Source organism: Saccoglossus kowalevskii, chromosome 7 (assembly GCF_978046115.1).
Source record: "Saccoglossus kowalevskii chromosome 7, keSacKowa6.1, whole genome shotgun sequence".
In the NCBI taxonomy this organism is placed as follows: Eukaryota; Metazoa; Hemichordata; class Enteropneusta; family Harrimaniidae; genus Saccoglossus; species Saccoglossus kowalevskii.
Genome location: NC_140647.1, coordinates 4,494,505 through 4,506,786, shown reverse-complemented (window position 1 = coordinate 4,506,786; position 12,282 = coordinate 4,494,505). Strand labels below are relative to the sequence as shown.

The following is a 12,282-nucleotide window of genomic DNA, read 5'->3' as shown; positions in this document are numbered from 1 at the left end:
TGTACTGCACTGTGCATTGCTGTGCTATACTGTGTTTTGCTGTATCAAATTAAAGGCCACCAAAACATATATCAAACTTGTATAAAAAAAAATACTAAATCTCTACAATCACGATGTCACACATCTATCAACAGAACTATAAATATATTTGCGATGATAAATCCCAGACTTTGATCATGTTGGCATTGAATGTCTAGATTACAATTTTGTGAGAATTTCCCCTTCCATGGCATTATCATCTGTTAGCATACTTTACTTTGTATCAGGGCAATAACACTCCACCATGCTTTATTAGTCCTGGTTTAGATACGGCCTTTAACATGCTATCCTACTCTGGTTGGAAATGGACACATGTTTTGAGTTCTAATTATGACTGGACTTCGGACAACTGTACCACCCCTACACTGCGTGCACACGTGCGTTAATGGGATAAGCGCGACCCGAGTATGTTGACCTTACAACACGGTCAACAACACACGACATCATATGGCTATGTTTCTCTCTGCTACACAATATCTTTGACTTGTTGCACATAAATCATGTAACACTGCGGTGACATGTGATAAATCTCATTTACATATGATGCTCAAATTATTACAGTGTCGGTTCATTGACCCTACATATATACCATAGTATATAGTGACAGAAATAGTGTAAAGAAAGTAGAGTGAATGTCATTTTCACCAACACGTGACACGAATGAAGATAGCATTTACATTGGCTAATCCAGGCACACGCCCACCGCTGTAGTCAGATTTGCCAACTACTTCTAACCATGGTAAAAATATAGCATAATTCGATGACATGGCGAATAATTCGTCTAAGGCAGTTTTCAAAGTCAAAACCTAGACCCGCCACTGATTTGCTCCCAGCATTAAAATAAACCACACTTATACATAAATGGATTACAAGATGACTATATAATAATGAAGAAAAAATGTAAACAGGCAATCTGAGTTCCATAGACCGGAGAAAAGATCCACCTTTGACATGAAATACACAACCCTTAGTCGAGAGGAAATTGTGCTTGCGACAAGGATTCCATATCTGATATGATGAACAACATTCTAAGTTTCGAAATTAACAAATTAAAATTTAAAATGTATCTCACCACTTATTCAATCTTAGAGTATATATTATTAAAAACGCACCAAATGGAACTGTGTAAGGAGATCGCGCGTGAACTGGGTTTTGAGTAATGATGGAACACAAATGACGCAATGTTTTTATTGGACCAGTTGAGTGACACTGGAATTGATACGCCAATTACAGACTTGGAGAGCATTTATCGTCACAGTCGCGTGTCAATAGCATAATTTCTGACGGAATTGTATTATACAAGGCAGTAGCAAATAAGCATACAAATTGGAAATTAACGATGGGATACAGAGAAAACGCGCTATCACTCTCGCTCCTCTATTGGACATATTTAAACGAAAACAGGACTTTCACAGCAGTCGATACAATGGTTTATATTGTAGGTCATGCATAATACGTTAGTATTTACAGTGAATTTATACGGAGTACGTGCCGATTTATCAGAAACGCCGATTAGTTTTAGATTGCATCTTATATCATGAATATCGTCATGTGGAGGCCCGATGTTATGCAATCTTGCTCGTCGGATCATTCCACGCTTATCCCGATCTTTAGTCTGATATATTCAGCGTGAACTTAATATGACTGAACCTGTTGTTTGGCTGATTGTACCATCCACACGACAAACACAAATTACTGCGGTCATGCGGTCAATCTATCTGCCAAAACATGAAATTGTGTAAATGTAGCGTGTTTTAACAGTTGATGGGGGAGACATGATAAATAACTGTTTAGTCTAGCATATTTTGGCACGTGACCACAATGGGGGAAATCCAATATCGGGCTATACGCGCATACAATACAGAGTACGCATTGCTTTGAAACCAGCTCGTGTAAAGCAACATTGCAATGTAATATGGTAAGACCGCCCCTTTAAGTATACGATAAACCACGAAACGATGCGAATAAACCCTGAAAATAATAATTAACACAGTTTTAAACTGTAGTAATTGCATTCGAACAGCAATATGACGAAAATGATTTCCACCTGAATAGCCGAATGATCGTTTAACCGGCTTAACGGTGTTGTTTTGGATACAGAGAATGTTCAGTTTAAAATGGCCTATATGATTACACGACAATAAGAGAGCAAACGCGATGCACAACAATGGCATGCTTGCCCCGGGCGGGCGGTGGAAGTAGAGTGTTCAACAATCAGCAGAGAAGTCACAATAGTTTTGCGGCGAAATTAAATCGACCGGCGCTAAATGAAAACAGGAACGACAATAATAATATTTATGTTGACGCTTTGTCAATGAAAACAATACTAGTACCACCTCAGGCATAGTTACGATATAGGGTTTGTCGAAATGTGATTCCAAATATAACTGCAGAGCCCAATGCAGGGATGGATATGAGAGAGAATCGCGGTGTACGCGCATACAAGTTTTAACGATCCGGTATTGTATATAGATAATCTATCTCAGCATTGCCCGTCTAATTAACTCTAAATGATAATTATCAAAATTGGCGCAAACGAAGTTTAGGGCAATTCAATGAATAGTTTTCACTGTAGTAAAACATAGAAAAACAAACTAAGCCTTGCTTGTCTACCTAATTCCTAATGCCATAATTAGACAGGTATGCATGTGAATAAGATCACGGAAACAAAGCCGGGTTTTATATTATTCTTTTACAAGCCTAAGCAAGGGCAAAATGGAGGGCATAACACACACGTACACGTGCAAGCAACGCTCACCGAAAGCCAACGTTACCGCTATGAATACCAAACAGTCAAGCAATACAACTAGCAGTTTTATATGAGTTTTGAAAAAATATGTAGTCAGAATTTTAATGAGAGATATTATCATCACATGATTACATTCAACTCTTGATGACCCCAATATAAATAAAAATACAATCGGTCATATACGATTCATTACAAGTTGAGTATGGTTGGCTCAGAATACCTTTTCAGATGCACTTGTAGTTACAGACTATTTCAAATTAATAATCATATCACAATTGGAGTCTGATCAGTTGAAAATTGCTCAAATTAAAAAAAACATGTCTAATAAGCATTAGGGTTGACATTGAAATAATATCCAAAAAAATTACCGCATCGAGAATTTCAAAGCCACTTTGTTTTCCAAATTATACTCACACGACTCGAAACTCAAGTGAATTAAATACTGAATTATCATGTATAAGCAAATCTTACAAAAGAATGGTAATAACAATTATGAAACGTGACTAACCACACTTAATACACATCATATGAAAATTTGTGCTTACAACTGGTTTTTAATCCGTGTCGAAAACGTGCACAAAACGACCATTCTGTGCACGTTTTCGACGCGGCTTATCAGCCACCTCAAGTGCCAAATCCATGAAATAAACAACCAATGTCAATAGAGTAGCCTAGGTGTTAAAAATGGATTAAGCACTGGCAAACCAACTTCTGCATAGGTATGTCTCTAAACGCTTGCTTTTTGGCTGATTTAGTCATCTTCTTTGAACTCAGAAGAACGCAAAACCTAATATTACATGTGAGAACGAAACAAATCCGTCGAGATTTCACGTTTTCCCGTAAAAGGGATGCTGGCTGTTCCCTCTCTGGACTCCCTCCCCGTATATACTAGTACTGGTAATACCATGGATTAGTGCCTTCCATGGTACTAGCAACTCTAACCATGTCGCCATTTCGTGACGCATGTCAAGCTATAAATGGGCATCAATACTCATTTCGCCCAATATTTCGCTTTCATAACATTTTAATCAACAGCATATCGCTTAATTTCCGACCGGTAAAACGACCATGTGTTTATCCACAGTCCCTCTATCTCTGTGATAGAGGGACTGTGACGGAATGAAAGTCTATTAAAAATAATGCGAGACAGAGAACAACAAAAACCAAGTGTAGTCGGTGAAAATAACAAAATTTGAAGAATTATGCATCATGAAAACAATAATATTCGCGTATTTTGTCGAATACGGGGTACAAACTTACACATGCAGTCCGCTTGAAGGAGTGTGACTAGGTAGTCAAGATGACGACAGACATGAAAACGGACGGATTGAAAGTTAATTTCAAAATAAGTGCAAGACAGAGAACAGCAAAAAATGAGCACAGTCGGTGGAAAATAGCATAATAAGAAGATTCATGCATCATGAAAACTAAAATATTCGAGTATTTTGTCGAAACGGGGTACAACCTTAGACATGAATTCCAGTTGAAAGAGTGTGCGCTATAGTCAAGATGGTGAAAGACGAGAGAACATACGGATTCAAAGTCTGTTTGAAAAACAAATGCGTGGCAGAGAAAAATAAAAAACGAGCATAGTCGGTAAACAATAACATAATAAGATTCATGCATCGTGAAAACAAAAATATTCAAATATTTTGTCGAAAACGGGGTACAGACTGAATATAGCATGTACGGAAACATTACTGCCGTCTGAAACTAAATTGTATTCAATTAAACAGGAACATATATATTAAAAGTCATATTTTTTTTACTAGTGAACCACGTTCACGAGAACATCTGATAAATATTGTGTCTTCGGAAGATGCGTATTGCGGAAAGAAAACGACTCGTTTCGGGAAAGATACTTGTAGTTCGATACGAAAGTAGTGACATCGCATCGAAGTAAATATGACGTCATTGTTTACTTGCTCATCATAATATTCTAGCCCAGCTTACGTTAGGCATACGGCGTTTGACATTGGTGTTACTATACTACAATACTGTCTATGGTTAAACAGGGCCCAAATTGATAGGGAGTAAAACACGGAAGTTGAAGAGCTGTCCATGCATTGACCAATCACACAAGAGCTCACAAACACCAACGAAATATTTGTTGTTGTACTTAACAAAGGGGTTTGGCACTAAAAACAATGGAACGTTTATAGGCTTAACGTTGGATTTAGATCGTGTTATAATCCAAATCCCCTACTAAGACTTGTAAGCACCAATTTTCATATGATATATTGTGAAACACGTGAATTCTTTACAAAAAAATCAGTACCGGGCGCTGAAACTGAATCTATCAAGATGTTTTGATAAATCGGTAAATATTACTATGAATTTCTCACCATTACTTACTTGAGTATAAGTATAGATTCGAGTCGTGCCAAATCCAACTTGGCCGTGGTGTTGTTTTAGTTATGCGTATTGATTTTTCCGAACACAGAATACGACCAACGAATCTCCAGTTTCGTAATTTTAATTTTTTAGGATGTCGAATAAAATGCAACACATATATGTGAATGACATTTAAAAATACGTTTAAAAATACATGTAATTGAGCAATATTTTGTGTAATATAATTCAGTTTACTAATGCATGGATGCTGCACGATGACCTTCATTCGAGGTGGCCAACTTCGGTGTTTTTATTTGTTCTTCCTTATTATATGTATTTAGATAATTTAATTATTCGTCTTTATTGTTTAAACGATATTTTAATTCTTCTTGATTCGTGGCTAAATGTGGTATTGGCAAAAACTAAATAGTGTTTTTCCTTCTTCTATATTTAGGTCACATGTTAAAATTACACGTTCTTCATATTCTTTGGCGTTCTGATAACAAAGTAAAAGACTGTCTTTCAAAGTCCATCATTATGTGCGTAATTTTTTATTGTGATTTCTCCCGTTTTAATCGTCGTCAAACACTTGTCGATGCCTGAGTTGTCCAAGAAGTCGTATAAACTTCAGTCAATTTTCAGACATTTTCTTTATTCTAAATCATATGTAAGTATCTACATTGAACAATCAACTCAGACATATGTTTTCTAGAACCAAGCAGATTTTATGACCAGAGAAGGGTCGCTTACTTCAAAATTTATTAACCCATTAATCACACTTGTGCAAACATTGTGATAGAAGAATTCACTTTTCCCAAATTATTAACACATGTGCTTTTTACGGCTGAAGCGGAAAATGGTATCAAATATAATGCAAAAACTACTTTCTAGATAAAATCGTTATAATTTACAAATGAAAACATGATTGGATGAACTTGTTTTTCAAAACACATCCTAATAATTATTGTTCTCCAATAACCATAACAAATCAATGACTTCTTAGAGAAAAGTTTTCTCCGCTGGTATTCGTATCAGCAGCGATAACTACAGCAAATTAGTTTGTTATATAGAATCTGAAATTTGCCATAGATAAACAAATCAGTTAGAGTTTTTTGAATTTTTTGTGTTCTTGTTGGTCCCTTACATAGAAATAGGCCAATATCCGGGTCAGACACATGATACTGGAAGACAAGTTATGGCTTTGAGGAACTGCTTTCTGAATAAATGCCGAGTTTCACTTCGACGAACGCTGAATACAAGACCTTTTTGAAAAAAAAGACAAATGAATTGCCCTGCAAAATAGTTCCCCTTCATAGAAACGGTGACCAGACTTTTCAGTGAGGCCTCAGAAATGAAAACATGTGTCACACCTGTCGCGTCAGTGTCACGGTGTTATAACGCCAGCGAACTTTTTTTAAAAAGACAAATGAATTGCCCTGCAAAATGTATGCAAAAGTTCCACTTCATAGAAACGGTGACGTCACAACATAGTAAGGCTTTCGTCTTCTGAAATGAAACATGCGTCATAACATGCTGTCGAGTGAGTGTCACACCAGCGATCAGTTGCCAACTTAACGAAGAATGGTGCAACGAGGCAGTGAGAAAACACAGCTGCCCACGCCGAACCATTGCGGTAAACAGCGATGGTGGGAAGAGGGGATAATAAAAATCGTAAATCATGTTATTACGCGACCGCAATAAAAATAACATTGTCGGCCTTATTGTTGCAACATGTCATCTCTGCCGGTCTTATTGAAGTTGTATATAAAAAAGGGTGAGCTACGGTGACTGAAGAAGATAGGCGATTAGAGCTGTAGAAACGGATCCACGGACCAAAATAGAAGCAAGATAGAGATGCCGGCTCGCACAGAAGATCGGCGAGAGCCAAAGTATTTTCTGCAGTACCTTTACTTTCGCACCTTCGCTGCAATTGTCAAGTGCTGAGTCCTGGTCGGAAATGACAGCTTTTAATAACTTCGCGGTTGCTCGTTATGACAATTACAAACTTCCGTTTAACTATTAACCCAGGTCGCTTTAGGCGCCGGACAGCGATAATTCGATTAGCAAACAACGGGTTACGTGTTTCTCGTTAATGATTCCATAAAAATAAGGTACTTACTAAATTCTAGCGGATGTTCAAGCATAGCACGACAAGCTGGTACAGTTACGAGCAGGCCGAGTACTACAGGAACACCGTGTTTGTTTTAGGGGTAACTGTTCTTCTGGTAGCTTTCAGAAAGGTAAATACATACAGCAGCCAGAGTACAGCGCAAACAGAAACGAACCTCTCTTGATAGATAGCGAGCACAGGTCACGGCAATTGAACCCTTACAAGGCTACTAGTTCTCGGTGTTCTAATATGTCCTATTGCAAATTCAAGCCGTACCAAGGACAAATGGAACTGACAATTGAAATTTAGTTAAATCGAAGTGAAAAATTGAAAGCATCAAACAATCGAAACGGTGAAATCACTCAGCGTAGCATTCATACCTGCAAGAGATCGAGTGTAATCTGACAATAGACGGATAAAAAGCCGTGGTTATTGTGCGTCGCATCGGCGGTGGTCATTGAAAACGAACGCCGAAGTGCATGGGCAAAGTGCGATCCGTGTACTGTGTTAGCTCTTACCTTCTAATGCACACTTAGCGTCCCCGAGTAAGTACACCTACACGTCAGAATAAAAACATCAGACAGGTAAAACGGTAGACCAGACAACAGAATTCACCCGTGGACCTAAAGTGTTGTAGTATTGACACAGTACTGTTATGTGACTGTGAATCATTGATAGAAACTAGCAAAGGGGCGCCCGCGTAACTATGATGTCACGCATTTCAACAGCGAAAACGAGGTTGTTGACCGGAAAGCTTCAAATCTCAGTACACAGGTCACTGAAATTCCATTACCAACAATAACACCAATAATCACTAGCTTGAGTTGGAAAAGAGACAAGGAGAGAAAAAGAAAAGAAATGCCACAGAGCGAGGTTACAGCTCAGAGATTCGACTCAATCATGCACGAAATAAAACAGTAGTAGTACCAGTAGCCTAGGTTTTCTTTCTATATGAGCGGGCACACTAGTCAGATTGAGGGTCGATCGACGGAAAAGTCGCCGAAGACACATACGACGAAGTTGTGTTATACACATATTAATAGCCATAGTTAACACAGAATTTAGGACGTAATTGTAGATATGCCACACCCACACAGACTAAATCGTACAATGGCGGAATCTAGTACACAATGTACTCAGCTATAAACTACCGTGCCAACGATATGACAATACACTATTAAAAACGGAGCGCATACCCAGGGTTTGGACAATACCATTATACTTTCAATGTACGCGTTTAAAATTGACTATTGTTCACACATTTTTGCACAAAGTAAACAATTCGGCTGAGGTCTGGTCCGAGTACCTGTTGCAAAATATAAAATAAATGAATGTTTAGGTTATCGTTAACATCGCTCTTTGTCACTAGAGTGACAATGAACCACCAAAGGTTTAAGGTTGCAAATCCGTAATTATTGTGGTTCCATATACTATATAAGTGTATATGTATAGGAGAATAACTCCTCCACTTTAGTTAAAATACCGTTCTATGGACCACTCTTTGTCTCTATTCACCAGTTGCAGGCGGTTCAGTATATTCGGTCATGCATATTTCAGAAAGAGATTGTCATTCTGAGGTCACATGTCAGTGTCCTCTTGGTATATCTTCTCTTCAACATTTGTATGAATTCAGTTATGGCATCTACTATGATATACTAGTACGTCCTTTTGATTTCCTGCAGAGGTAAAGTCAGCATGACTCAGGTCAGTTAACAATTTAGACAGACTTTCTGTGGACCTAACATCCCGATTTTTTTTAAATTGGACTAATTTGATTATTTAACCAATATTATAATTATAATTTGAATTTGCATTGTCCAGGATGTACACATCATTCCGTGCGTCATATCTTCCATTTTAGATTCATGCAAATCAATAGATAATTGTCATGGTCAATTTACCAACTCACAAGCCAGTTGACTAATCCTTAAGTCAGTTGTCTCAACCACAGGTCAGATGACCATTCCGCAGGTCAATTGACCATTCCTCAGGCCAATTTATCAATTCACAGGTCAGCTGACCATTCCTTAGGTCAATTGACCATTCCTCAGGTCAATTTATCAATCCTCAGATCGATTGACAATTCGTCATATCAATTGACCATTCCTCAGGTCAATTGACCAATCCGCAGGTCAATTTATTAATCCACAGGTCAGTTTATCAATCCAATGTTTAATTAACCAATCCAAAGATGCTTTGTTAGCCTAAAATTGTGGGGGATATGAGGATGACCGAGCGGAATAGTGTACCTGATTTTTTGGCAAGGCGAATTGGTGTCTGCACTGATGGTTTGAAACCGCTCTAGCAAACTACACACCAAAGGTAAATTTACCGATCAAAAGTACAGTTCACCAATCCACAGACGAGTTTACTCTCCACGGGCCATACTATAAACTCAGAGGTCAATTTATTATTTCACAGAATATTTAACCAATCCAGTAAGTACATATCCAACCCCATAGTTCTTTTCCTACCTCACAGGTCCTTTATCTTTTCCACAGGTACATTTCATATTTTACAGGCCAATTTCCCAATATACAGATCTATTTCTTATTCCTCATGTATAATTCCCATTCCATATATACAATTATTTTTTCATATGTGCATTTCCCATTGCACATGTACATTTCCCATTCCACAGGAACAGTTCCAATTCCGTAGAAACATTTCGAATTTCACGTGTATATTTCCTATTCCACATATACAATTCCTTTTCCACATGGGCATTTCCCATTCCACAGGTATATTTACCATTCCACATGTATATTTCCCAATCTACGGGTCTATTTCACATTACGTATTCCATAGGCGCACTTTCTTTTCCACAGGCACATTTCCCATTCTACAGGTCCACATTCCATTACACAAGTACATTTCCCAGCTATTTATCGTTTTTTTTCTAATACCTCATGTACATTTTCTTTTCCACAGGCACATTTCCTATTGCATAGGTACATTTCCCATCATACAGGTACATTTCCCAGTACACAAATACATTTTCCAGTCCACAGAAATCCCGCAAATAATAACACAGTGGTGATTTACACCCGTACCCGAACTTTGACAATTCTACCATATCTGACCATACCCGATTCGGGTCACTGCATAGTTTATTTAAGTGGGAAAACCAAACGACATTTCGCAGTTTGGAATCACCAGTGAATACTAAATTACCATTAATCACGTGTTTTAAAGAATAATGTATGTTGTTTTGTTTACACCTGCCTGTACATTATACATATATGTATGTACAGCATTTCACCTTTAGCGCCAGTTGACCTGTTGTCTGTGAAACGGGACTATGAACACACTGGCAAGAAAAATACCTCCAATCACACCACATAAGTAATGTGTCAGGAATACTACTAGTAAATACACCTAAAAGAAGTGTAAGGAAGTTTAAATCACACAAAGTCTGTCATAGCTATTCGCAAATTATCTATATACGGCTGCGCTACAACAAGGAAGATGTCATCCCCTGGGGTGACTGTCATTGTGTGTACGCGTTAATCGCAGGGTGCGCTCGTAATTAATTTGTCTGTCCTATATTACTGTTCTTTCGCAATTAAAGTGTTGAAAACAAATATTTTGTCATTGAATTATTTCCACAGAATACACCCGTGCTTAATAAAGCTGAATGCTGTGTAGTTTGCGTGGCACAACAATACTCATCCTCTTTTTTTGAACGAAGTTGAAGTATGTGTGAGTCGATCAATTTAATTGGTTTGACCTTTCATTGTAATATATAGGTAAGTTTGATTTCAAGTGGTATTGAAATAGAAATATGCCTGCTGGCGGATGTGACGTGGCACTGACTTTAGTTATCATAATCATAGTTTGCCAATATATTTAATGTAAAATATCAGATTTCAAATAACTGTATTTCGAAAGCTGTTATATTCATTGATTAGAGTAATAATGCAAATCGAACTACGATGATGTATCTGCGAAGTCAAAATCTCAGACTGAAGGTCACGTGAACCACCCTCGCGATTACCTTCTATCATCTCAGCGGAGAAACCCATTTTGTTTTGGCTGGTAAGCCAAATACAGCACGAATACACGGAAATGCTGTTTTGTCATTATAATGAATATTTGTTTTGTTTATCTACCTATTTTTTTTTTTAAAAAAGTAGTTTTTAAAACGTTGTATTGAATTGGATAAAGAAGGCTATGGAATACCGTACTGTCACGACGATGAATGAATCTCCACTGTGACTTGCTCTACATTTCTTGAACGTTTATTGGAAGAGACCAGATAGAAATTACACTTGCTTTTAGTCCATTACCAGTGAGCTGTAAGTCGGACTTTATTTGATACTCACGTGTTTCCATGCCAACCACTAATTAGTTAATCTTATATCGGTACGTGCAGTTTAGTTTTTTGAATGGTTTCTAATCACGGGCGAAATGCTCTAATTTATAGACAGACTCACACCACGACAAACTGTGGAAGTAGTTCTTTTGAGACAAAATACATCGAGTATACCGAATCGAATTACACAACGCGTAATACATAAAATATACCCTTATAGGTTTTAGTCACGTGTTATTCACACATGGGCAGCTCAAAATTTAATTTCAGATGACTAATAGTTTTATTAAGACTTAATTAAAACTGATGACCCTCGACAAAGAAAAGGAAGCGGGAAATACTATTAGTTGGGCCATATAATTATTACGCAATTCTAGTCTACTTGAAAGGAATATTGTGCAGTATAAAGCAGACTGATGCATAACAATATAATACATATATAAAATATACAGAGTATGTCATTAACGCTTCGTAGCACGTGGGTAATCAGTCTTGCAGTTCATACATTTTCAGATCACTTTTATTATCCCTCACTGTATTTGAAATATTCAATGCCAGGGTGTAATACTAGGAAATATGAGGATACGACGGAGAGCAGCGTCTGTCCTCGCCATCTGAATCGTCGGCTCCGTCAACCAACAATGCGTTCACTTCGTATTTCTACATAGGGGAACATTATGACTTTTAAATTTAAGTGACTTTATTTTGGGTCAATTGCAGTCTTGGCCATGCGTA

General features: G+C 37.6%; 1 protein-coding gene across 4 annotated transcripts in view; it reads right to left on the bottom strand.

Annotated features, from left to right (window-relative positions):
- Positions 1-12,282, bottom strand: part of LOC100375825 (calcitonin gene-related peptide type 1 receptor-like) — a 117,771-nt gene that overhangs the window by 63,673 nt on the left and 41,816 nt on the right. For 3 of the 4 annotated variants that reach the window (XM_085500978.1, XM_085500980.1, XM_085500981.1), the window contains exon 1: positions 7,751-7,908. The exons of the other annotated variant lie outside the window; for it this stretch is intronic. The gene's annotated coding sequence lies outside the window, so the exon portion shown is untranslated. Of the gene's footprint in view, positions 1-7,750; positions 7,909-12,282 lie in introns of those variants that run through there. 4 annotated transcript variants of the gene reach the window in all.